This window comes from Cyanistes caeruleus, chromosome Z (assembly GCF_971803275.1).
Source record: "Cyanistes caeruleus chromosome Z, bCyaCae1.hap1.1, whole genome shotgun sequence".
Lineage (NCBI taxonomy): Eukaryota > Metazoa > Chordata > Aves > Passeriformes > Paridae > Cyanistes > Cyanistes caeruleus.
This window is the reverse complement of record NC_141732.1, coordinates 69,049,799-69,076,106: the sequence shown is the minus strand read 5'-3', so window position 1 is coordinate 69,076,106 and position 26,308 is coordinate 69,049,799. Positions and strand designations below refer to the sequence as shown.

Genomic DNA, 26,308 nt, shown 5'->3' with positions numbered 1-26,308 from the left:
ATCTATCTATCTATCTATCTATCTATCTATCTACACATATATAAAAATACATATATAAATATATATAATGTTATATTAATATTATATATAGTATTATATTTATATACATATATACACATATATAGACATCTATACATATAAATACATATATACATATACATACACACACACACACATATATATGTATACTTTTTTAAAAAAATTGAATGAAGTTTAAACTTGCATTCTAAGCATACATTCCTGTCTAGACTTGCCTGTAGCTGAAGACTGGACTGCTCTTGCCAGCTCTGTACTCACCTAGTCTGATGATCCTGACTTGACCACCCTTTCTAACAAAAGCTACCTGCTGAGGCTGACAGCAGCAAGGCATCCATTTCAGCAGAGGGCTGGTCTAGGCAGGGAATATGCCACATATTGAGGTAATGTGTGATTTATATTGCATTCCTATTTTTCATTAGCTGTCTATGGAAATATGCTTAGTGAGTGGATGATGTGGAGAACAACTCCACTCTGATAGTGCCAAACATCACCTGGCATTGAAAGCAAAGGAATTTCCTTGGGTTAGCAAGTGTATGGTTGGACTGGGGCAGATTTTTGCTTGGTAAAGAGGAAGTAACTGTTCCCTGTCACAGTAGCCTAAAGCCAACTCTTAATCATCCCTCAGCTAACCACTTTTCTGTGGTGTCCTATAACAGCTGGTATGGCCCAAAGATTACAGAGCCTATGGTTGCTTGGTTGTTTTCAGAATTAAATTTCTAGTCCAGAAAAATCTCCTAATCCTATCTCAGTTAGGAGCAGTTAAATTTTGGATTTTCTCTGACTCTTAACGGAAGCCTGAGCTGAGTCTTAGGCCAAACTGAGTGGGAGAAGTCCTCCAAAGGAGCACCTTGCACACCTGCACTGAGGATGTAAAGTCAGCCCCTGTAATTCCAGAAATACAGTCTTTCCAATATGTTAGTACCATCCTACAGAAGTTCAGTCACAGCTGAATAAAAAGAGTTTTTGGTGAAGCGCAGCATATGAAACTTTAGGAATAGTTTCTGAATCAGAGACATCCCAAAGTATTTTGCTTCCCTCCGATCTGTATAGCACAATTTCAGTAACATCCTGATGTCCTCAGCTCGTCCTCTCTGCATTCACATTTACCCTCAGCCTATCCCTATCCTAACCCTATTTATCCTAACCCTATCCCTATCCCTATCCACATCTCACCTATGGCCATAGAAAACCTGCATCCTTGTCTCTGGGAATTGTGGAACAACAGCCTGAAGTATCTGAAGGTAATACTTGCTCATTTTGGAAACTCATATGTTTCCTTTCCCTTCCAACAGGATGATGCAGAGTATGAGTAAAATGAATTTTGACAAATAATTTAATCACCAGCATATATTATTCTTTTTTCTGAAATGGAAGTCCTGAATAAAGAGAATCCTGTAAACTTTTCCTACAGGAATTCATTTTAGTAATGTAAAATTTCCACTTAGATTCAGCAGTATGTTCAATGACAGCAGACAAAAAGCTAAGTAACCTGGTTTTGGGTCATGCCTTAATGTTAAGAACAACTTTGCCCTACATTTGGGAACATTTGGAATGATGTGGTGAGACTGTCATAGTACCCCCTTTGTCTAAGGAAATAGCTTTTACAATTCTCTTTGCTGAAGGGATGGATATCTGAGGAATCTTAAGGCAGGGAGGTGCGGGTTCATCTTGCAAAGTTGTGTCTCCCCTCCCCTTACAGGCAAGAGCATAGCAATTCTAAACAATATTGTTTAAAGCAGCCCCTGATGTCCTAGGATAGCTTGAGAAGAGAATTCGGGTTTATAAAGCCTGCATGGAGATTAGCCATGGCTTCCTCAGCTTTGAAGGCATTGCTGTAGAGACTTTGCTCATCTGCATTTCCAAGCTTGCAGTGCACAGGTTTTTAAGACTGGTTGCATTATAGTCTGGGTGTTTGAGCTGGGATCCAGACGAGCATGTGTGCGCAGGAACAGCCAGACACGCCCCTGCTCCAGAGGGCATGCTGTCCTGTGCCTGGAGGTGGCTGCCATGTCTCTACAGACTGCTTCAGCAGCCTGCCACGTGGGCAGAACAGGTGCTTGTGGGTGGCAGTATCATTTACCCACTGCCATCAGGATGGAGTCACCACTCCACAGACTGAACAGTGTCAGCAGCAGTTGTCTGATCAAGATTATGATCCACACAGGCATAGGATTAGAGCAGATTGCTGGTTGCAGCCACCTGAGACCATAGTGTGAGTGCTTGCAAATGGGTTGCTGGTTTTGCTTTCTCTCTATATTTGTATTCAGCATGCTTCTCTTAGCATAATGCAGCAGGATACAAACTGATAGTGATGAACAAAGTTAAGACAATTCTTTTGACATGCTAGTAGATGCACAGATCCTGAAGGGGAAATAAAAGGAATTACAGGACCAGCACAGATTTCTCTGAAAAATCTTTGAAGAAACCAAACCTGAAAACACTTTCTATATGAAATCCTTTAAAAAAAGAAGAGAATAAATAAAGCACATCTTTCTCACAGGAAGCAGCTCTGTTTCCAGTGTTTCAGCGCAGTGCAAACTTCTGTTGGCAGAAGTAAAAGCAAAGCTGGTGGCTGGCATGTACCTAAGCTCTTGAGCTGTGCTGGACATAAATAGAGGTAGCTCAAGGGCAAATGATAGCAGAAAGAAGCAGCTGCCGCTCCTTGGTGTGGGCATCTACACTGTTACTCCAGAACTAAATGACCACAGATTTTTGTGAGGTCAACTCTTCTGTTCACACAAGCTCATGGAGGATCCTTGTTTAGCTAAATCTCTCAGCTTGTAAACTTATTCTTCCATCTCTCAGAATGCTGGGAATATTCTTTCATTCTGAATGCTGTAAATGTAACCCAAAAAGTTAACACTGGGAAAAGCCAACGTTTAGCAATCAGCCTCCACCTGTTTACTGTGAACATCCACAGAACAGCATATTGCAGTGCATGTTGTATGCAGACTGCAGTACCAACCTGCTTCTCCTCTGCAGGTGACCTCCATCTCATCTTCATCTGGCAGTGTGAGACTGCTTCATTAGGAGCCATGTGATAAGGCACAAACCAATGCTTTTAAAACTTTAAATGGAATTTAGAGGTGTCTGTACACAATCCTGCTATAACTTTCCTTATTCTTATTCAGAGTAGTACAACACTGATTTCCATTCACAGGCATAACTTAACTGAGTAATTTCCTTGATGCTTTATAGAGAAACCACTTTGGCCTGTGAATTCCTTTTTGCTTTATTTCATATTTATTTAGAAATCAACACCTAAAGTCCTTTCCATAGGGGCTCACTTTTACAAAGGGCTACTGGATACCACCAACTCTGTTAACCAGAGATTTCCAGTACATAGACAATACCTTGCAGAATTGAGCTCAAAATTAATCTTATGGGGGAAAATAATGTTTGTTCTGAATATGTAATTTGTATGAGTATTTGCATGTTTCAGTGAACAGAAGATACTCAGCACATATTGAAGCTAGGACAATCTTGCCAGAAGTGTTTCATCAGAGCAGTCCTTCTCTGTGAGAGGTCAAGGACACTGAGTAAATCACAAAGCTGATTCTGAACATGGATTTATTTCATAGAGTCTTAAAAGAGACTGGTGAAACTTAACAGCCTTGCTTTCTGCAAAAAAAAAAAAAATTCAAATAAACTCTTATCTAAATTCATTTGTCCCTGAAGGTCAGTACAGGGAAAGGTACAATACAGCCACTAATGGTGTCTCTCAGATATGGTTCTGTTGTTGATTTTTTGTCTCATCTGGGTACCGCCCCTGTACTAGGGGTGATCTACAAGAGAGAAGCTTTTCAGAAGCAGTGAGTGGTCTAGCAGCCTCCCTCACTATTCTAGAACTGCATGGCTAGTTGCTGGTACCAGAGAAAGCATGCACAAAGATCTACACAGGCTTATACCCTTGGATAAATAGTTGGAAAACCAAGACAACAGAACAGCCTCTTGACATTCAGTAGATGTTTCATGGCTACACTAAAAGACTTTAGTACATTTATTATTTGTGGCAGGTAGTAGAGCTTGAGAATAACTACAAAATCAGCCTCAGCTGTCAGCAGAATGAATATGTCTGTTTAAATGCTGTGTTTGAATTTGCCTTTGAATTCTGACCCAGGTGAAAATCAGGCATGCTGCTATCTAAATATTCATGGTTAACAGCTGCAGAAATGCAGGTAATGCACAGAAACCTGTTAGTAATGTCCTGTATTGCAAGAGTTCTGTCAGTTTTGAGGCTTTCAAGTATCCCTGAGATCTAGCAAATGTGAAGTGCTTCAGACTGCAAACTACTGCTCTTTCTTTCCATTTATTGTATATGCAGTAGGATAAACTCAGAATTGATCCAGCTTTCCTGATTTTTTTGGGATGTGGCCGAGACAAACTTTGCCCTTTTAACTCTTGTTTTTCTTTACAAGCTGTGTTTAAATACTTTGGGCCTGTGTAGTTTTTTATTACAAGGAAAACATACTTGCTCTGCGCCTCCTCGTGTCACTATTTTGACATACCGACCCCTTCTTTTCTCTCCAGGCAGTCTCTGGAGAGCCTGGAAGAGCGTAACAGCTCATTGACTTGCAATGTGATTAATCCTTGGATTAGTCAAAATATGATGCAAACAGATCCTGACCCAGTACTGAATGCTGTTCTTGCCTGTGCATGCAGTGTTAGGTACCTTACAACTGTCTCGAATTGATCAGGACATCCGGATTTTGTAACCTCATTTTATAACTGTTCCTCTCTCTCAAATTCCATCCTGTGAAGTTCGGAGGATATGTAACAAGAAGCCACCCAGTTACTATTCCTTGCAGCTATCTGCCAGTGTCACCTGCTTCTCTGGCATCATCATGCAAGCATGCACTGTCACACTCCCCGCTGGAATCTCAGCTCGCGAGTTGAGATTCACACCATCACTCAGCCTGACAAGAGTGTTGACTCCTGGAGCCAGAGCTGTGCTTGGGAGCACATAAAAGCACCACAGTCCCCTACATCTTGGCAGGACTTCAAGGACTAGCCCAACGAAGAGATCTTGACAGCATAGTTGTAAACTCCACAGGCCCCAAGGGCTCAAACACCATGATATTTATGCTGCAGACTGGATTGCCAAGATAGTATCACTGTTATACAGACATTGGTCCCTGGGTAAGAAGTAGCATTTCTCACACCTGTTAATTGGCATTTGAAAAAATTGAGGCTGACTGGAGTGGGCAGTACGACTGAGAAAGACAATGCTTTAGCAAATTACAGCAAAGGCTGTATCCAGTGGTTTTTTTCCTTCTTCAAGAAGACTTCAGCTGCATGGGTACCACAAATAATTGCAAAAGCCAGCATTAACTGAAGGAATTACATATTGAATTATTGACATTCCTGGTCTATTTAAGACTGTTGTTTTACAGCCTTTACAGTCCTTATTACAACTTTAATCTCTGCAAAAATGTTAGGAGCCCAGAGCTGTTAAATCCAAAACATGCTTAGGAAGCATCTAAGAGCATGACCAACTACTTTAAGATTACATGCAGGCTTTCAGATGAAGCACAATCTTCATACTTTGCTCAGTAAATACTGTATCTAAAGTAGGTCCCTCAAAAGTTTCACTAGACTGGTCTGATTGTAGAAGTAAGCCCAGGTATTTTTGTATTAGTATTTGTATTTGTATTAGTATTAGAACATTAAAGAGAAGAGATGAAGCTGGAGACCTTTGGCAGGTAGTTTTTCTGGCACTTCAGGCAAGAAGTGCAGCAGCACTGAAGTTCATGAAGTCAAGTATTGACAGTAGATTTCAGACCCTACCTGTTGAAGTAAGTGGGGAAATTAATACCTTTGAAAGCTAGTTTTTAGGTTCATTCATGGGGGAAAAACCTTGACAAATTCAGAAGAATTAACTGCATTACTCAGGTCTGATCCTCAGTATTTTTTCATGAGAATTGCAAGGGTTATATATTAGCATAACATTTAAAAAGAAATTGGATCATAAAAAGCATAATTATGTGACTCAGTCAGATTGTCCCATAAGCAAAACAACAGAACAGAATATCCAAAATTCTGCTAATAACTCTGAACTCCATTTTCTCTGTCTAAAGACAAAGTTTCTGAACAAACTAATTTTAACATGGAACAATTCCATTCATTTCCAAGAACTTATAATGAAAATAAGGTCCATCTCAGTAATATGAGAATCTCAGCCATGGGAAATTAAACCCCAAACCATCTTGAAATTATTCAGCCTCATTTCAAATATCTCTAAAATAAGAGATCTAAGTGCCCATCTAATAGCAACAATTCATCAGATTCTCAGGAAAAACCTATCCTTAATGAATGTAAGAGAAATGAGAACAAACAGTAGAATTTTTACTATTAGCTGAAAGTAAGTATCCTAAAACTTAGAATCAGAGCATGGCTTGGGTTGGAAGGGATATTACTGATCATTTAGTTTCGCCTAGCTCCTTTCCCTGGGCAGGGATGCCACTCAGCAGTCCAGGTTTCCAAAGGTGAATCCAGCCTGGCCTTGAACACTTCCTGGGATGGGGCAGCCACAGCTTCTCTGTTCCAGTGCCTCATCACCCTCTGACTATCAGTATACTCCTAACATCTAATCCAAATCTCTCCTCTTTTAGTTTGACCATTGCCCCTATCATTATCTGCTGTAAAAAGTCACTCCCCATCTTTTTTATAATCTTCATTTAAATATAAAGATGCCTCAGTAAGGTCTCTCTGGAGTCTTGCCTGCCTCAGGCTGAATACCCCCCATATTCCTGTCGTCTGTCCTCATAGCAGAGGTGCTCCAGCCCCCTGATCAGCTTTGTGGCCTCCTCTAGGCCCTCTACAATAGGTTCATGTCTTTTCCATGCTAGAGACCCAAGAGCTGGATGCAGCTCCCCTGACGGCGGGGTCTCACAAGAGCAGAGCAGAGGGGCAGAATCGCCTCCCTTGACCTGCTTGTGTCATCAGCAAAAATTCTGTAATAATACTTCTGCTCAGATTTTTCCCTAGTTGTTTCTCTATTTCTCATAAGAGTGGAGAAAGCAACACTCTATGCCAGCTACTGTTGTGCTTTTTTCACTCTCCCCCTCTCTCTCCCCTCACCCCCCGTTCTGTACGTGCCCTTGGACTTGTTGCTCTTTTCCACTGTTTTATTTCAGGCGTCAGCCTTTGTATTTTTCTCCTATTGAAAATTTTTGTTGCTTTGTTTTTAGGGGTGTTTTGTTTGGGTTTGTTCGTCTGTTTGTGTGCTTCAGACATGGCTTTCCCACCTCACGTAACCACCTGTCCTCCGAAGGAGCATCTCGAGTTTGAACCCAGCGCAAGCAGCTCCTCCCCGTGCGGCAGAAGCGCGCAGGAAAGGGACAAGTGGCAGCCCTGAGATGAGACGAGTGAAGGACGGAGAGAGGTCCGGCGAGGTCCGGGGTCCCTCTGGCGGCCACCAGCCCCTCTCCCCCTGTCGTCCCACCGGTGTCCGCTCGCCCACGGGAGCAGCCGCGCACCCCTGATGCTGGCCTCGCCCCGATTCTAGTCACCCCGCGCTTTAAACCCGTTTGACTATGTCTTTTTGCCTCTTTGGAGTAGCAATTTCCAGCTGTCAAACTCATTCTCCTTTTCTTCGCTAAGTCCGGTACTTATCCTGCATTATATAAGTGGCTTGAAAAAATGTTGGCGGCGTCAACTGCCAAAAGCTTGACATCAGAATTTAAAGTGCAAAAACGTTTACATGATGCTAGCCTACTATTTCAGCTGGTGCTATTTTAAACCTACAAATCCCCATTTATTGACTGAATATTCTTGTCATAGCACACTTGTGTACACTTTTACAGAGAGGGGAAGCACCAAGAGAATCCCTGGCCGAAGTTGCACGCTGTGCAGCCCAAATTCTGAACACTGCCATGAAGTTTTTCAAATGGCAGCTCGTATCTTTAGAACTTGCTGCAAGTTTGTGTAAAACTTTGGATACTGACCACTAAAGACATTGACCTTGTCCTGCATTTTTGTTCCTGGGATGCTTTGTCTGGTAATGTTAACATGTGGCTTTCAGCTTTTTCTGAAAAGTAGAACTTCTCATTTTCAACTTAAACCCATTATCAGGAAGCCTGTTTTCCTTAGTGGTCTTTCAATTAAAGGAAAGTTTGAACTCCTGCACTTGCTATGTACGAAGTGATCATAATTTGTTGTTTCTTCCCCAAATAATGTATGTTGTAAGTTTACAAGTTTTGATACTATAGTACTGCACAAAATGGTTTCAGTTTCTTCCAAAGCATTGTGAGAGAGCTCTTATTTTCCTTTTTTGATTAAGCTTTATTAGTGAGAAGAGCCCTCTACACAGAACTTTAAGCAAGGATCTCACCATATTTATTTGGATTCATCTAAGGGCTGAACAAAAAATACTGGGAGAGATTCCTTTAGCAGTGTTGAAATAGCATAAGTGAGCATATCTGATGCTGACCATGCATATGATATTCCCAGCAACTGACTGACATGCCTCCAAAAGATCAAATTCAGCCTTCCTTGCATGATGCAAGATAAAAATCTGGCCTAGGATTTAACTGTACCTGGTAATTAAGTTTAAAGAACAATAAGGCCTCACAAACCTCTCCTGGCCTACAGTAAGCATGCTGGAATCTTGGTTGCCATTTCTGCAAACTGTTTACAATTCACATACCTCTACAAATCCAATCCTGATCTCAAATTGCTGCTCATAAACAACATAGCAGAGATTTGATGTATGAGGACATGGTCTGAATTCCCCTTTGCTAGCAGTAGCATGGCTAACTTCTAGCATTAAAAACACATCTTATTACAAGCAATGCTCAATTAACTACTTGAATACATCTGACAGCCATTATTTTTTTTAATGACTAGTGGCAAAAAAGGCAGATGCAACATGCTCTATTCTCCTCTTATTTTGCAAGGTGCCTGTAAATGAGTGTTTTTCACAACTGGAGTCAGGGCAGCCTCTTTGAACCATCCCAGAATTTCTGCAGCAGTCTATCAAAGCCAGATGTCACCTTCAAAGCATGACACAAAGCTGATCTTTCAGTCAATGTTTTCCCTTAATCTTAACACATCAGTGTTTATTAGTGAACCTTGCTAGTGCAGTGACTGTGAAAAATGAGATAAACTCTCCTGTTTCATGAACTATATTTTAAAAAGGAAAGAAAGGTCTTTGCAGGACATATTGTTCAAATAAGAAAGAAAGAAATTACACTCCTGTATTTACTTGACTTTACAATATAAAAAAAATTAAGTGCTCTATTTCCAATATTAGCTGTTTCATGAAGACAGGCAAGCATCCCAACACACATGTTACTCTGGGGAACTTGAGAAATTGTGCAGAAGTGAAGTTTGATCTGATTCTAAAAGAATTATGTTTGAAGAGAGATTTGAGGGCAGAAGGGGAGAGCCCAGATATACAAGACTGAATGGAGAATTGTCCAGGGTCAGGAACAGGAGCAACTCTTACTCATTTTACCTTGCTCCTTTTTACCTGTATTTAACAGGTAAAGTTTATGTTTTTTGAGCACATTTAAATTAGGGAAAAATGTCATGGCCTGAGCTGGGATTATTCCCAGTGGTCATTGGTGTAATGGTAAATTATTTCTGAGAGAAAAAGGATGGGGATCTTAAAAAGAACTAGAGACATCAAATATGCATTCAGACATGGACACCTATCATCCTAGTCTCAGGATATATAAATTGGTTGCAGCTGAGCCTCTGTTCTTGCAGTGTGATACCTCCAGGTTGGGTTTGCTCTTGCCTGGGGCAGTCACTGTCTGTGAGGGATGATACTAGAGAGTGTGACAAAAAAGACAGCCCAGGGAAACTCAATTCAGGCTCCATGGCATCTCTGCAAATTAAATTTAGTAGAGATATGAATTGATATGCCATAGTGGAGAAGGATTAGGTGTGACTTTACAGGAAGAAAGTAGCACCTCAGGATTGTGTTGGGTCTCTTTGATGAAGCTCTTGGTTATGTGAGCATGTGCTTATCTCCAGGAGACTCTCAACAAGTCAAAAAAAAGTCAAAAAAACCCCTGCTAATCTATAAAAGAATGAGATTAAATGTTCCTCATAGACTGATAACTAGTTATAGGTAGAAATATGGAGTAGGAATGGAAGTCTGATTTCTGAATCCTCTGGGGATCCTAGGACCTGTGCTATCTGACATATTAATAAATTATGTAGGAAAAGGGAGTGAGAAGAAGATGGCAGATTTTGCATAAGTGCACAATAATATGCATTACTGAGAAAGGAAAAGTAAGGAAAAGGGAATACCACTATGCTACTACAGAAATTCATGGTGTGAGTATACCCTGACAACTGTTTTCACCTCAGAACTGCTGTCATTGAGAGGACATAGCAGAAGTAATATAAAAAAGAAAAGATTTCAAAAGGTGGCCAAAATGAACCAAGATTTGCAGCAGCATCAGTTTGAAGGTCAACTGAACAGGTAAAGATTCTGCTATCTACAAAGAAAGGTATGTTAGAGAGAGAGAAAAAGAAGAGATGTCTAAATAGAACAACACAGAGAAGATATGTAGGAAGAGAGCCTAATCTTTGGGGATAAATTGTCTTTTGCACTGGACTATAGGTAGACGGGTTTCACTACAGATGATCTATTTAAATTAGACATGAGGAAGAAAGGTTTTTTTACAAGGAAGGTGGTAAGGCACTGGAATAGGATGTGCTGGACTTCCCACCTCTGGAAACATTCAAGATCAGGTTAGATGGGACTCTGAGTGATCTGACCAAGCAGTGGAGGATGTCCCAGCTTATTGCAGGAAGGTTGGACAAGATGACTTTTAAGGGTCTCCTCCAACTCAAACTACTGAATGATTCTATTTCATAATGACACAGAACAGGGAGACTTAGCATCAAAATGATGTATTTCATAATAGGTTCTGAAGTGTGGAAAACACTGGCAGAACTTTGAGAATGACAGATGGTAGTGTGGATTAAAAGATAGTATTTGTTCCTTGAATGGAAAAAAAATCTGTTTGACACAAAGAGGAAGCTCAGTCGTTTCTGTGACAGGAATGTCTGGGAAGGTATACTGGGACCTGTGGCTCTTTAAGGGCTGTTTCAGGAGAAGAATGCTAAATTGGGTAAACCTATAGGGTGACCCACGACAGCTTACTGACTTATGGCTGGGAGAAATAGCAATGGGAGTGTACAGGCTGTTCAGGATTCTGGTAAAATGCCGAAGTTTTCTGCCCATGACAAAATCTGTGCTGGTCTACCTTCGCCGCTTTTTTAACCACGTTACCTCGTGCAAGATCACAGCCAGCAGAGGGAATGGATGCCTCTCCTAGTGTGTGTATGTGCTGCCAGGCTGCAGTGGAAAAGCAGAGGGGTGCTTATGCTCTGGGAAACAGGCTCAGATGAAGCAGATGTAGGGTAGCAGATGACTTTTCTCCCAGGCGCTCAGGTGGAAGCAGCCTCATGCATCTCACAATTATGCTCAACATTGTACGCTTGCAGGGTTATCCTCCTTGAGCGGCGTGTCTGAGAAACTGCATACCCATGACAGTAACCTTTTTTTCCCACTAGATGTCCCACAAACCCAGCGATTGCAGTCATTCTGCTCAACCAGCACTTCTCTCAGCCACGAAAGTTTCTCATCCCTAAAATAACATGTTCTACTAAAGAGAAATTCTTTATTAATCTGTATGCTGATGCTTGAGAAATACTGGAGAAGAAGTTAAATATTCCAAAGCACATCGATTAAACTAGATTTCAGTGGGAATTTATTGTTAGAAGCTGGACTTCCTTCAAGGATTCCAGTTGAGCAAGTTGTGAAAGCCTAATTGGACCATAGGGGATTAGAATGAACAAAACAGTTTAGGATCTGGTGCTTCTTGGGCTGTAATGCTATTCACAGCTCACACACAAAGGTTCTTTACAAAGCTGGTCCCAAATTGTTATTAATAGTGTTTGGGACTTTTTGTTTCTTTTGGGGTACTGTATTTCTAAATAAGACTTTTTCTTTCAAAATTTCAACTCTTCTTTCTCTAAATATATATAAGGAAGACACCCACAGATACACAAGTTGCTCTGCTTAGCATACAAAGATGCACTTAATAACTCTTCCACTGAGGATATGGAGATTTAGCTGCCTGAGTATCTCTATTTTTTTATTATTTGAACAAAAGCCAAGAGCTGCTGCTCCTGGTTTAAGGGTGAGAATGCTGGATTTGTGAGCTAAAACTTGTTGCAATTATTGACTCTACAGCTATCACAGTGCCCTGGAATTTCATTTTTGCACTATCTAGGCAGCTGAATTTGGGACACTTTGTCCTAAACGTTGCTAAACTACACTTACAGTGAAAAACTATTTTTTTTTCCTTTTGCAGTCAGAATACTACTCAAAAGTGTTGTAATAGACTGGATTTGATTTTTTAAAATTTTATTTTATAAATGTGAAGAATTACAAGAACTTTTTTCTGACATGCTTTTAGTATTGATCAGGGATAGAGGCCATGCATTTAGTGCAAGTATTTAGAAAATTTCAACAGATGAAGTGTTTGCTGAGAATAACACAGCTTGTAGAAAGATACCTAAAGTGCAGGGAAGACTGTAAAATCCCCTGTGATCCTAGGTGTGTTGATCTGCTAACTAATTGCTCTCATTTCTGAAAATGTGTAGATGTCTCCACATGGAATTTTCCCACTTTTACTCCGGCCCTGGACCTGGTTATGCCTTTCCATATTAGGCTAAAAACCACCTGAGCCAATATTGTGGCCTCTATTTCTTCTAACTGATGGTTTTCAACTTTAAGACCCATGAGGGTCTACATGGCACCAGTTTAAAAGAGATGAAGAGTCCACAGAAACTAGATTTAGATTACTAAGAGAGGACTTAGGTCTTAATTATTACATCATTTGCAGTGGATCTCCCTTCAAGTACTTGCTCAGATAGAGACTGAGAAAATAATAAAACACAAAAATCATTTAGTGTGCTGTGTTTTAGTGGAAAGGAAAACCTTTGTGTTTCCACAGCCTTGTCTTGTAGAGCCTTTGGTAAAGTTCAAATGAAGATGGGGGATTGTCTTCTCTAGTTAATGTTTCTTAAAAATCAGCGTCTTTTTGGGAAGTGGGTGTCTTTGTAAACCCAGATAGCCAGATAAACTAAGACAACCCAAAATAACAGCCTAGGACTTTTATGGATATTTCAGTGTTAAAATAAAATAGATTAACAAAGCTTGTCTTCCTTGTTGGCAAAGAGATTTTTAGTGCTTCCTTTTTCTTTTTCTTTTTTTTTTTCTTCCTTCTTCTCAAGCCTATCACAAAGTTGTCTTCCCTTTGGAGAGTGAAAATATTTTCATATTTTCAGCATGTTCTCAGCAGTTTCTGCCAAAGTCTGGGGTTCTTTGACTTCATACTTCTACTTATGACATATCTCAGGGGAGACTTTCTAGCATGCCTGGGGTGAAAAAGGCACCGGAGACTCTGGCTGCACAATGCGTCCTGAGGGGAAATTTGCTGTGTAGTGATAAGAGAATAGTTGAGGAAATAGTTTAGATACTGACCTTCAAGTTAGAATGAAGCAAAATCTAGGACAGCAGAAGAAAATCTAGTAATATGAAGGAAACAAAGAGTGAAAGATGTTTGAGACAAGAATGGAAAGAAGATTCTTGTGAAGCTTTTGAAGGGAAGGTTTTGAACAGACCCAAACTGTTGAAAAGCTAGTTCAGCAGTATTTTGTGAAACTGTAGTGGAAATAGAGGTTCATGAGCTGTAAATCTGGCTTTCTGTGGGACTCCACCTCACCCAGACCCAGTCCAGCTACGTGTGGAAACATCTTTAATCTTCCCCCATGGCTGGTCCTGTCAGAGGTCTTACTTAGATATTTACTTCTTTACTGATTACTAATGTTCTGTTTTTCAGATTAAATGTGCTCCAACATCGTTTGCAACCATTTTTTATGTCATAGAATCATAGGATATCCTGAGTTGGAAGGAACCCACAAGAGTCATGAAAGTCCAACTCCTATCCCTTCACAGGACAGTCCCAAGAGTCACACCATGTTCCTGAGAGCATTGCCTAAACAATTCTGGAATTCTTTCAGGTTGATGCTGTGACAAATTTACTGGGCAGCCTGTTCCAGCTCCCAGCCACCCTCTGGGTGAAGCACCTTTTCTAAGATCCCACCTGAACCTCTCCTGACCTCTTCAGGCCATTCCCTTGGCACAGAGAAGAGATCAGTGTCTGCCCCTCGTCTTCCTCTTCATGAAAAAGTTGTACTGCAATGAGGTCTCAGGGCTGAACAGATAAAGTGACCTCAGCCACTCCTCAATGGCTTCCTCTCTAGACCCTTCCTGTGGCCCTTCTTTGAACACACTCTGATAGTTTAATGTCTGTTTTACACTGAGGTGAGGCCACCAGAGCAGATCAGGACAATCCCCTCCCTTGCCTGGCTGGTGATGCTGTCCCTGATGCCCCCAGGACAGGGCTGGCCCTCCTGGCTGCCAGGGCACTGCTGGCTCCTGTTCAACTTGCCCAAATGGACCCACAGCCCCAGATCCTTTTCCATGGCACTGCTCTCCAGCATCTCCTTCCCCAGTCTGACATTAAAAAATGTCTCTTGTTTGCACATCTTATATTTAAATCCGCTACGTTTGTAAGTGTTTGAAAACCATTATAGATTATCTGTGAAATCAACATAAAAATGTTTAAAAAGAAATGAAACTGTATTACTGTATTTTTTTTTAAGTACCTGTAGACATACTTGTTCTGCCAGATTGAAAACTGAGTCTGTCCCAAGCCTTTATGAAGTAGATTTTGAAGCTGAAATATGTTAGTTTAAGGACAGTATTTTTAACACTTCTTTTTGTTTTGCTCAGATCTCTTTGCAGATATTTGTTGTTTTTCACTATAATGGGTTGAGGACTTAAATTTTCATATTAGAAAATGTTTGCCTGATTGGGGTAGTATTTCAATTAGTCAACTACGGCATTTTGCATTTCAGAAGAATGCAACAGTTTCCTTTTCTTTGCCCTACTAAGTTTATTTTGCAGTTTGAAAACACATTTTTTTCCAAGTATCTTGTGAAATGCACCGGAATAAAAAGTGCCAGAAAGACATCAGTTTTGCAGAGTTAAAAGAGTTTTTATCTTCCTTTGGTGATTTGTTGCCATTCTTGAAAAAGTCCTTTTGGAGTTTTGTTCTTTTGATGTAGAGATCTAGATAAAAAAAAAAAAAAAGAAAAAAGAGAGATGTGTATTATTGGTTTAATATGTACACTCAGGCCTGATCCAATACACACAGAAAGAAAAAGCCTTCCATTAGCTTTTATGGGCCTGATTTGATGCCCTTTAAACATTATCATATCCTCCAGTGCAGCAGCTGATAAATTGTTGCTGATTGTGGCCTTTGAAAATGAACCATGCTGGATTTTTTACCTCTTCCAGCAGAATCCCACCAAGGTAATCATTATGTACAAAGCTAAGTAAGAGAAACATTGGTTCTGTAGCATATTATTTATGTTTCTCCCCTGTCTCCCAGTATCTCTTTCATTATACTCCCCTTCCCTATTTATTATCTCTGTAATCGGATTCTTTCAGTATGCATAACTCGTTGGAATACAGTTGCTATGAAAGGCACCATAGGAAATAAGGTTTTATTTCATAAAGAATTGTTTGTAAGTGTTGGACATATTGGCCATTGATTTCATTTTTATTGCACTCTGAAATCATAAGCCACTTGAACAGTAAACTGTTATATCCTTCACAGCAAATAAGCAATGAAGTAGTGAATAATAAATTTTTTATTTATGTTGCTCCCTGTAAATTCCATCTAAGCCCACTGGGTGAAGATTTAATTTGCATTGCACTGTGAAGCTAGCAGTTGTACATCCTTAATCTATCACAAAATAAATATTTGTTTTTCTGCATTTAAAAACAAAAGGAAAAGCGAGGAACTGTGATCCTGTTGCATAAGGCCCTTCTTTTTGTTTTTGAGATAAATTTTACCCAGAGACCCTACTATGGACAGATATGGTGAGTGTCATGTTTATGTTTTATGTGAAGGGGGGTGAGAGTAAATTGCATTTAGGCATCCAAGGAAATGCTTGTGAATTGACAGACTGTTAACTTAGGTATCCATGTTGACTAGCTTTGGCAATGAGGGTTGATGTGCTTGCTTTGCAGATGACACACAAGTATTAGAGCAGCCTCTTGATTATTCCTGCCTCAGACATTAGACATATCCACCACATAGGAGCCTTAGGAATTCAAGTTTGTTGCCAACACTCAGATGGTATCTTGATGTTTGTAAAATGAAGTATCATTCTCCAGCACCCTCCCTTTCCCATCCATCCTTCTCTTCCATGGCTCATTTCCTTCATTTTTGCTAGCAAAATGACCCAGGGTTAATCTGAGCTATTTTTGTTTTGTTTTATTTTGTTTCAACAGACAGTGTCTTATCCAGCTTTTTTTTTGAAAAGCAGATTTGAGGAGTTACTGTCAAAATAGCTACACAGACAGTTCTAAAGGAATAAGAAGACAGGAAAAGACACAGAAAAACTAACTGAAGATCAGATGTGACAGTTTTTCAGGTACTGGAATCTTTCCACTAAGCTACAGGCAAATGCTTGTTTTGACCCAAGTGCTTATATTCAAATCTTCCAGTGCCTGTTCTGCCTTTAGATCTCCTATGTTAAGGATGAGGAACTCTGTAACACAGGAAACATTCAGAGGTGGCCTTTGTGATGTCTTAAAGAACTTCAGTGGTGCAGATGGAACAGAAGCACCCTCCAGTCCTAGAAGACCCCAGAGATCTGGATTCCACCAAGTAGTTTTGACGCTGCCAAGGCTGGGAGGGCTCCAGAAGGTCATTTCTCCATAGCTCAGTTCCCTTACCACTTATGTGGGTGTAACCCCTTCCTAGTAAAACACTTTCAGGGTCACTGAGGGTGGCCTAAAAGCTGGGGACTGTCAAATGGTAATGCAGCATGAGAGTGTGTCCAAAATATTCCAGTGACATTGCAGGTAGGCACTGAACATGAAACAGCTCTATGAAGATAGTCAAAGACCCTCACTAACTCACGTGTGACACTGATCTGAGGGAGTTTTCTTCTACTTCAGGGCAAGCAGAAAGGTTCTTCTAAACACAGTATCATGTGTATAACAATTCCCCTTCTTTCAATGAACTGACCCTATATCTATCATCTCTGATGCTGATAGGCAGAGCTAGGCTCTTGGTAGCTTGTTCTTCCTGGTTCCCAAAGGATATTGGTGTCATCATATTGATATTTTCTTCCATGGTTGCCTTTAATACTCAGAAGAATGATTGAGAACACCCCTCTCAGTCCTGTGAGCCTGTTCCAGGGCTCTTTTGCACCCTTTTTTGTCCTACAATACCATGGGTGTTTTCCCTGAGACACGCAGTGTGCTGAAGTAAGACTGTCACTGAAATACAGGGGTAGCTCATAAGCTTCATTACCATATATTCCAGCTACTTGTACTAGTTACCTTCACTTTTATAGGCTTTCCTTCTTGCTGCAAAGGGTAGGATCTTACTTATTTTCAATAGAAGCTGCAGTATGGAATTGATCTTATGCCTCTGGAGCATAGGGCTCTCAGTGTGGTATGGTAATATTTACAATAAGGGTTGAATATTAGGTACTCCTAAAGAAAAAAGAAGATCAGATCAATTGTTAGTTTATCTAGGGCAAGGACTCTCAGTGACTTCTATACCAGTTTTACTGGTATAGATCCTCTACTTGTGATCATTTGTTGCTAAACCTAACCCCTCTTCCAAAGGTTCCTTCTTGTTCATCACTACTTTCAATTTTAAATACCTAACCTCCACTTTGAAGATCAAGGCTCAGATCTTACTTCACAGCTTCTCCATCTTTGTGCTTCTTTTGGCCTCTCAATGCCTTTCCCAGCCCATTGCTGTTGTCAGCTGCTGTCTTTTTCTCATCTCCCATGGAAGACTGACTTCAACTGCCTCAATTAGCATTGAAGTGCATTAGGTGAGTGCCTCCTCAGCACCTGATATGAGGTTCACAGAAAAGGAAATGAAAACTCTCAGTTCTTCTAAATATTCTTACGTGCCTTTTTGAAGGGGGTGTACATCTTGTACATCTTGATTCTGTTGCTCACCAGCTCTTGGGCCATTGAGGGTTTATTGCTTAGGACCCCTTGCTGACATACACATTTTCCTTGAATATTTTAGCAGAAGTTAGGATGCAGCTTTGCTGATTAAGCAGTGGTATTGAGAAACAATAGCACTATACATAATCAGGAATATTTTTCCAACCAGCAGCTCTTGGCAGCACAAAGCCCCCTCTCATCAGGCAATGTCTATGGATATGTGGAATACAAAGTCAGGCTGTGTGCAGGAGCTGTTTAATAGAACAGCACCGAGCACTTTACCAACCACAGGCAACAGTGGAAAGGGGACCAGGGCATGGAAACTCAGACCAAGAACAAAACTTAGCTCTTGAACACAGCGACTGAATCTCCTAACTGCTAAGTTTGTCATGCAAAGGCCTGTTCAGTCCAAGCAGTTCCCCTGAAAATGTATTACTGCAAGTGTTCTGCCACAGGAAGAATATGTGTCTGTCCTATTTACCAGATGGTAAATTGGATACAGCACAGCTTTCCATCCTTCTGCAGTAGGCCCTGTGCTACAGGAGAAAGGGTTATCCAGTAAAGTCTGTGCAGAGATTTCTGAGAAGTCAGATCTGGTGTGATGGAGGTTATAGGGCTGCTCAGAAGTACTTTTCACAAAGAAAACTGATCCATGGGATGTGCAGGGGTATAATATAATGCCCATATATAATAACAGCAGGTTTCCTCATATACCCCCCACAAATCTCTTTTTCCTCACACAACTGCTGTAAAAACTTTAAGAAAGGAGATTTTGTTTAATCTGAATCTGGGCATAAATCTGAGACTGAAGACTTCAGAGTTACCTTCAGAACAAATGCCATTAAATACCTATTATTTGATGGTCACTTTCCACATGACAATCAGTCATGCTTCACTTTTTTCTGCCAAAGCTAGACTAGGGGGCTGGGTGGGAGGTTGTGAGATGTCTTCTGGTTATGGTCTCAGCACATCCAGCTGAGTGCCACAGGGTTTCTTTGAGGTTACATTGCAGTGATGAGGGGATAACCTGCCAATGTGCTGTTTCCTCCACAGGGAGTAAATGAGATGAGCACCCACAGGGGAATTAACATGAGATAACCAAAATACTGCAATTCCCTTGCCAGTCAGTGACCCTCCTGGCAGCCTTCTTCACACTGTCATCTTAAACTGGTGCAGTAAAATGTGTGCTTAGCACTGCTTTGCTGTAAACAGTCTGCTGTCCTAGTAAATGAGAACTACTTTAACATGCCTATCCTTGGCTGAAATACCTGCATTACACAGAGAAATTTGCACAAGCTTGGCTGAAGACCATCTGTGCATGGACAAGTCAGGGCAGCAGGACTTCTTTGAGTTCTGGTACTGTGTGGCCATGCTGTATCTTTGCTCATCTGTAACAATTGGGCTCCTCTAGGCAAAACACATTTTCCGTGTCCAAAACCCCATCTGCATTCCTGATCTGTGACAGAAACTTCCATTTCCATATGCATGGTTTTACACTCAGATTTTTCTTTGTTGCTGATCATTGCAGCACAGAAACAGATGCAAACAGCAACATATTCATGATTGTAGTATCTCTGTACAGAAGGGCAGGAACCTTCTGCTGCAGGACAGGGATGCAGCCCCAGACTCATGTCTGGTATCTTTAGGAGAGCAGCGGATAGAGAAGAGAGAGATTTTTCCTCAGAGTACTGAAGCTTCTTTTCACATACATTTTCCACCAGTATCATTACCTGCCAGCTTAGCATATTTACATTACTAGAAATTTAGAGAATATAACATTGATTCACTGACAAAGACACTGACCAAAGATAGGGTCAGTCAGGTGGAGACAGTACAATTAATGCAAGAAAGTACTTTTGTCTTTTATTGCTATCATATGCTGTTCTTTGTGTTTGAAAGAAAGAGAGTGTCTGTGTGTGTGTCTGTGTGTGTGTCTGTGTCTGTGTCTGTGTCTGTGTGTCTGTGTCTGTGTCTGTGTCTGTGTCTGTGTCTGTGTGTGTGTGTGTGTCTGTGTCTGTGTGTGTGTGTCTGTGTCTGTGTCTGTGTGTCTGTGTCTGTGTCTGTGTCTGTGTCTGTGTGTCTGTGTGTGTATTTTTAGCAGCTTGAATAAAAAGCAGTAGAATAAAAGTAACTTCATTCCCTTGACAAAAAATATTAAACATCTGACAAAAAGTGTACATTCAGCAATTGCATTCCACATCTATTTTCTTTGCCTTTTAAATTATTTATACAATTACACCCCCCGTAGCTTCACGGTGCTTTGCACTCAATGAAAAAGTTTCTCTGTGGATAGGGTTCATTCTTTTGTCTTACCTCCTATATGAATTGGAGAATCTAACATATAAAATACCATGCAACAAGAGAAATGGCAACTGATTATATGAAAAAATTAGATTTTTATTACATGAATACCTCAAAGATAAAAAGAAAAGGGTTTATTTATGCAGCAGGAAAACAGAGAAACAGAGAACAATAATATAAACACTGCAGGAAAACAAAGTAATAGATCATATTCCTAGGCTTGCCCTTCTGATTAATTCCTAATAAAGTACACAGATTTTTCTGGATTTAATTCCGGACACAACATGAGTGGCTTTTCACTGATGAAGTCACAGTCTGATGGCCTGAATTTAAGAGAATGGTGGAATCTGAATATCTAGCATCAAATGTGAATCAGGTTAATACGCAGTCAGACAAAACACAATAGTAACATAAAATTACAGAGGTAATGAACTTGAGGCTGCACCTTGTCCTTATCAACACTGATGGCAAACTTCCCACTGGCTTTAGTCTAAATTTTTGCTTGTTTGTGAGGTTGGATAGATTATTATTAACTTGAAGCTATGTCAAAGAAATGTTGAGAAGGCAAAAAGAAATAACAAGGACACAAATTTTAACAGGAAAACAAATCATTATATGTTCCATAGAAAATAATTTGTGTTCTTGAACTGTAAATTATCCTTGGAGTTCACTCTTTTGCAGATTTCTCTAAAATCAAACATCAAGAAAAGATTTACATTTTCTCTCTAGGAACTTCCTTGTTGCATTAGAGAAAATTAAGTCTGAGTTAAACCAGAAATTTGAAACTAAGCACTGACATTTTGAAAAAGGCACTTTGGTTAATTTCAAAATGCTGTTTTGAAAAATGGAAATATTTTTTCAAAATTGGTATTTTCCCAGGGGTGGATGGGGCTCTTTAAATTAGGAAATGCAGGAAACTTCTCCTCCACTAATTCATCTACTTGACTTTGGAATTTTAGAATGAAGCTGAGGCAGCTCTTTGAAGAAAAACTGAGTGTCAATAAAGAAGAATAAATTCCAGTGTATCTCTCCATCTGCACAGTATTATTTCATGTCATATATTTTCTGCATTTTGCAAAGCAGGAACAAAAACAGACTATACATCTGTGCTATGCTGCATTAACCTGAAGATACCCTGATTTTTGCCATAATGCAAACAAGAACTAAAATGGATTTGTCCAGTTCACTATAATGTTTAATAAACCACTAAACAGGACTTCTGCACATCCAGGGGAGGTAGATTAAAATATTCACCCTACAATTTTTTTTCCTAAATGTTCCTCAGGAAAGTACCAGGACCTTCTGCTGCTCTTCTGCATGTTCCAGGCCACTGCAGTTGTAGCTGTGTCACTCACATGTGTCAGAACTCTGATGTCTAACACCTATCTGCTCTTTCCTGCTTCAAGGCCATCACTTCCCTGCACTGTGTCCGATTTTCTGCAGATTTTCCTGAGGTGAAAAGAACTCATGCTCCAGACAAACTCTGTCCCCTTGTGCTGCATACAGAGTAGATACTAATCTTGCTAAGCCTAGCTCAGCTCTAATGTCCAATACGGTAAGTCAGTCTCATCCTGTTCCAGTTTCATAGCTAAAGATTTGGAATTTGACCTTACATGACAGTTTTCATCTGGAGGAGCCACTTATTTCAGCTGGGTGCACTAAGGACATGCCTCAGATGACCAAAAGCAGCCAGACAAGGCTGGTGATAACAGAGATGTGCTATGCTTAAACTCACTGTCCCAGCCTCAACACTCACAGAAAGACACTGGGATTACCAATGGACTAATTTTATATATACACACACACACGAACGCATGCACACACACACACACACACACACACACACACACACACACACACACCTCCCTATTATTATAGATATTATTATAATTATTTACTATATCAATATATATGTAATTAAAATTACCATCAGTACTTCACAAACTACACTGTTCTGTTTCACCTCCTCCTAGTTTTGCCCTAGTAAAGAGATGAGGTAGCCATCAATCCTGGCATTCCAGCCTGCTCCGGTGTCCTCCCCACCGTGCTGCGCCAGGCTTAGGCCACAGCATAAAGGACATGTGCTCTTGCTCATTTCTCTGCTCTTCAACACCCTGCCCCAGAACTTCAGCTTGCTGATAGAAAATCGCAGTCTGTCTCCATATGTTCCACCCAAATGTTCTTTACAGTCTGCTACAGCCAAGAAGTCAGTACTGATTCTCTGGTGCACAGGAGAACCCAAATTTCCCCTGGGATAACATGCCACTTGCTTTCAGGTATTAGCTGGCAAGCTTTGCACTGTCACAGCATGAAATCACAAGTCTGGACCTTATTTTGATTTTTTATTAGTAGCTGATTGACACTGGTAGCCAAGTAGAAAATAAGACTGTTATCCTGGAATACAGTGAAAAGCAAATGGAATTGCCAGTTGCTGCAGATACCTCAGGTTATCTTCTCATTTCCTCACAGAATGGGAGTAATTTTTCAGGGTTTTGCTGTCATTTGCCCATGTGAGCAAAAGCAGAGTCAGTACAGTCACATCTGGCTGTACGGGTGCCAGACAGAGCAGTCCAGCCACAGGGCAACCTTGGATGAGCTCAGCACAGCCCTAGGGTGTCCTGTTTCTTCATCACTCATTCTCATTTTTTGGATTATTTTATTTATTATTGGAGGTGCTACACAAGCACCTCCAATATAAGGAAGGCCTCTCTTGTTGTTAAGTGCTGTTATACTGCATAAGGGAAATCCCAACACTTGCAGAACCCTTCATTTCACATTCCCTTACTTCAAAGGCATGTGAGGGAGTGTGGTTGTGTGTGTTCTGTTATAGCATCCCCTCTTCTCAAATGCAAAAATATGTTCCTGGGATAACCCCAGGAATGTAAGTTTGTACATGGCTATCTCCTTTGAAGAGGTTTTTTTTTTACAGTAGGACTGCCTGTAAAGATAGGAAAAGGGCTAGTGGTTTTAAAGTGAAAGAGGGTTAATTCAGACTAGATATAAGGAGGAAATTTTTCATGCTGAGGGTGGTGAAACACTGAACCAGGTGACTCAGAGTAGCTGGGGATGCCCTATCCACAGAAACAATCAAGGTCTGGTTGTATGGAGCTCTGAGCAAAATGGTCAAGTGGAGAATGTCCCTGCTTATGGAGGCCAGACTAGATGACATTTAAAGGTCCCTTCCAGCTCAAACCATTCAGTGATTCTGCAAGTTTTTTTTCAGGATAATTCTTTTGGAGTATGTATTTTATGCTTCCAATGCATGTTCCATCATAACACCTATGTCAAGCAAGCAGTCATCATTGGGCTGTGAGGGGGTATGAAACAGGACTGGAGAGTCCCCTGAACTTCTGTCCTCAAAGAGGGACTGGGGAATAGGTAAGTCTGTGAATGCTCAGAAATAATATCATTTGCTTTATAATCACGTAAAAATACCCAGCTGAATAAATTTCCTTCCCACTGATTGCTGTCTGCTGTTGGATTTTTTTAGGATTTATGCAGAACACTTATTTTTTTCCTCCAATTTAAACTACAAAAAACTGAGTTTTAAAATTAAATCCTTCATTCTCTATATGATCATGTAACTCCTGGAGATCAAGTTTCATAATGCAGAAATTGTCACCCCAACTGTTTCCTCAAAAAATTGAGGGATTCAGAGCTCCTATAGCTTTTCAATAGAGCTGCAGTTTAGAGCTGGTTCCTTTATCTTCATCTTTGACTTGCTATCTTTAGCACTCTCCATAGACTTATTTCAAGTCTCTGATCTTACATACCCTGCACACTTTCATGCTTGGCTCTAGTTTTCTCCTCTGGAGTTTGCTCTTCACTGGTTCTTCTCCCTGACACTCACTTTCTCTCTCTATCAAGATACATCCTCTTTTGGAGTGTGCATCTCAAATCTCCCTGTTTGTCATTATGCTAAACCCATTTCAGGCCTGTATCCATGTACTTTTATCTTTGCCTTGCAAACAAAGCAAATTTTATCTTCTCTTTTAGTTGCTTTTTTCTTTTCTTTTATCTTCCATATTTGTGCAGTTTATCTGTTTATAGGCAAGGCTGTGCTAAACATTCTTGCACTCATCTCTGATGAAGCTTTTTTACTCTCTGGATGATATAGCCATATTTTGGTGTTGTGAATGCTATTACCCCTTTCTTGCATGCAGCCATCACTAATAATTTTTTGTTGTTGTTCCTTCCTCCTAGTGATTTATGTTGGTATGCCATTACCTTGATTATGCATGGATGTCATTTTCATACACAATTTAGTGTAGAATGGCTTTGTTCATTTCAAAGGGGAAAAGTTTAGCTGCACTACCCCATCTTTGACCATCCTTTCTCTGTCCAATTGCATGGGAGCAACCATCACAAAACCAGTTTTGTTCCTCAGACTAGGCTGCTGCACTGCTGTGTGGAGGTCAGGAAGAAAAACATCAGCTGTACCTACCAGATAGTGCCAGGCATGGAGGACTGTAACCTTCCTTTAATTTATTTACATAGATAGGAGTCAGTTGAAGGTCTCATTCCCTTTGTTTCCAAGAAGTGCTCTGGAAAAGCAATTTCCAGATTATAACCTGCAGCTGTCCTTCAATTTTCTAATGATCCACTCATTTTCCATTTTTGTGCAAGACTTTTTCTGGAACTTATTTCACCAAAGTTTTCCTCTGTAAAAGCCTTTGTATCCTAACATCTTCCAAGGCAGATTCTCACTCATAGAATTATAAAATTGCTGAAGTTGGAAAAGATCTTTAAGATCAAGTCCAGTCGAGCACCACCACCATGTTCACCATTAACCCTGTCCTCAGGTGCACACTCACATGTTTCTTGAAGACTTTCAGAGATGGTGACTCCACCACCAACCAGAGCATTCCAATGCTTAATACTGTTTCAGTGATGAAATTCTTCTGATGTCTGACCTGAACATCCTCTGGCAAAGTTCGAAGCCATTTCCTCTTCTCCTGTCACTGGTTGCCTGGAATAAGAGGCTGATCCCCACCTGGCTATAACCCCCTTTCAGGAGGTTGTAGAGACTGATAAGGTCTCTCCTCTTCTCCAGGCTAAACAACCCCAACTCCCTCAGTTGCTCCTCAAAAGAATCTTTTGTGCTCCAGACCCTTCCCCAGCCCCACTACTCTTCTCTGGACACTCTCCAGCATCTCAACATCTTTCTTAACCTGAGGAGTCCAGAACTGGACACAGCACTCGAGGTGTGGCCTCACCAGTGCCCAGTACCGGGGTATAATCCCTGCCCTGGCCCGGCTGGCTGCCCTGTTTCTGATGCAGGCCGGGATGTCCTTGGCACTTCTGGCCATCTGGCTCATCACCCTGGCTCATGTTCAGCTGCCATTGACCAACACTCCAAGGTCTTTTTCCACCCAGCAGCTTTCCATCCACTCTTACCTCAGCCTTTAGCACTTTCTGGGGCTGTTGTTACCCAAGGGCAAGACTTGGTTTACTGAACCTCATATAACTGGCCTTGGGCCATGGACCTAGCCTGCCCGGATCACAAGTGACCCACCAAATCTTAAACAAGAGAGCAGACCCTAAGGGCTGGATTGTAAATTTCCAGTCTAAGCTGAGATGAATGGAAAGAACAGCATCACTTTGTGTGGTGGTCAAAGTTTAGGCTTTATCCTTACCTCTTGCCCCCTCATTTGCTTTGGAAAAGCTGATATCACTAGCCTACAGAATTGCACTGCACTGTCGCCTGCCCTTTTACTGTCAGCCCCTGACAGTGGCTGGCTTCTACAGCAATGGGAGGCACTAATTTTTCTCTGTTCTACTGCTATCCTTTTTCTAAGTCACCACTTTGCTTCTCATAGTGTGGGGAGAATGAAGGTATTTTTATTTTCTTCACCCACTAAGTTGGAGCAGTGTCAATTTAGTTCT

At 40.7% G+C, this 26,308-nt stretch overlaps 1 long non-coding RNA gene across 1 annotated transcript; it reads left to right on the top strand.

Annotated features, from left to right (window-relative positions):
• Window positions 1–16,788: 16,788 nt before the first annotated feature.
• Window positions 16,789–21,455, top strand: LOC147648553 (uncharacterized). The gene is made up of 2 exons (XR_015280204.1): window positions 16,789–17,011; window positions 21,382–21,455. It is a non-coding gene; the product is annotated as an uncharacterized LOC147648553 (long non-coding RNA).
• The last annotated feature ends 4,853 nt before the right edge of the window (window positions 21,456–26,308 follow it).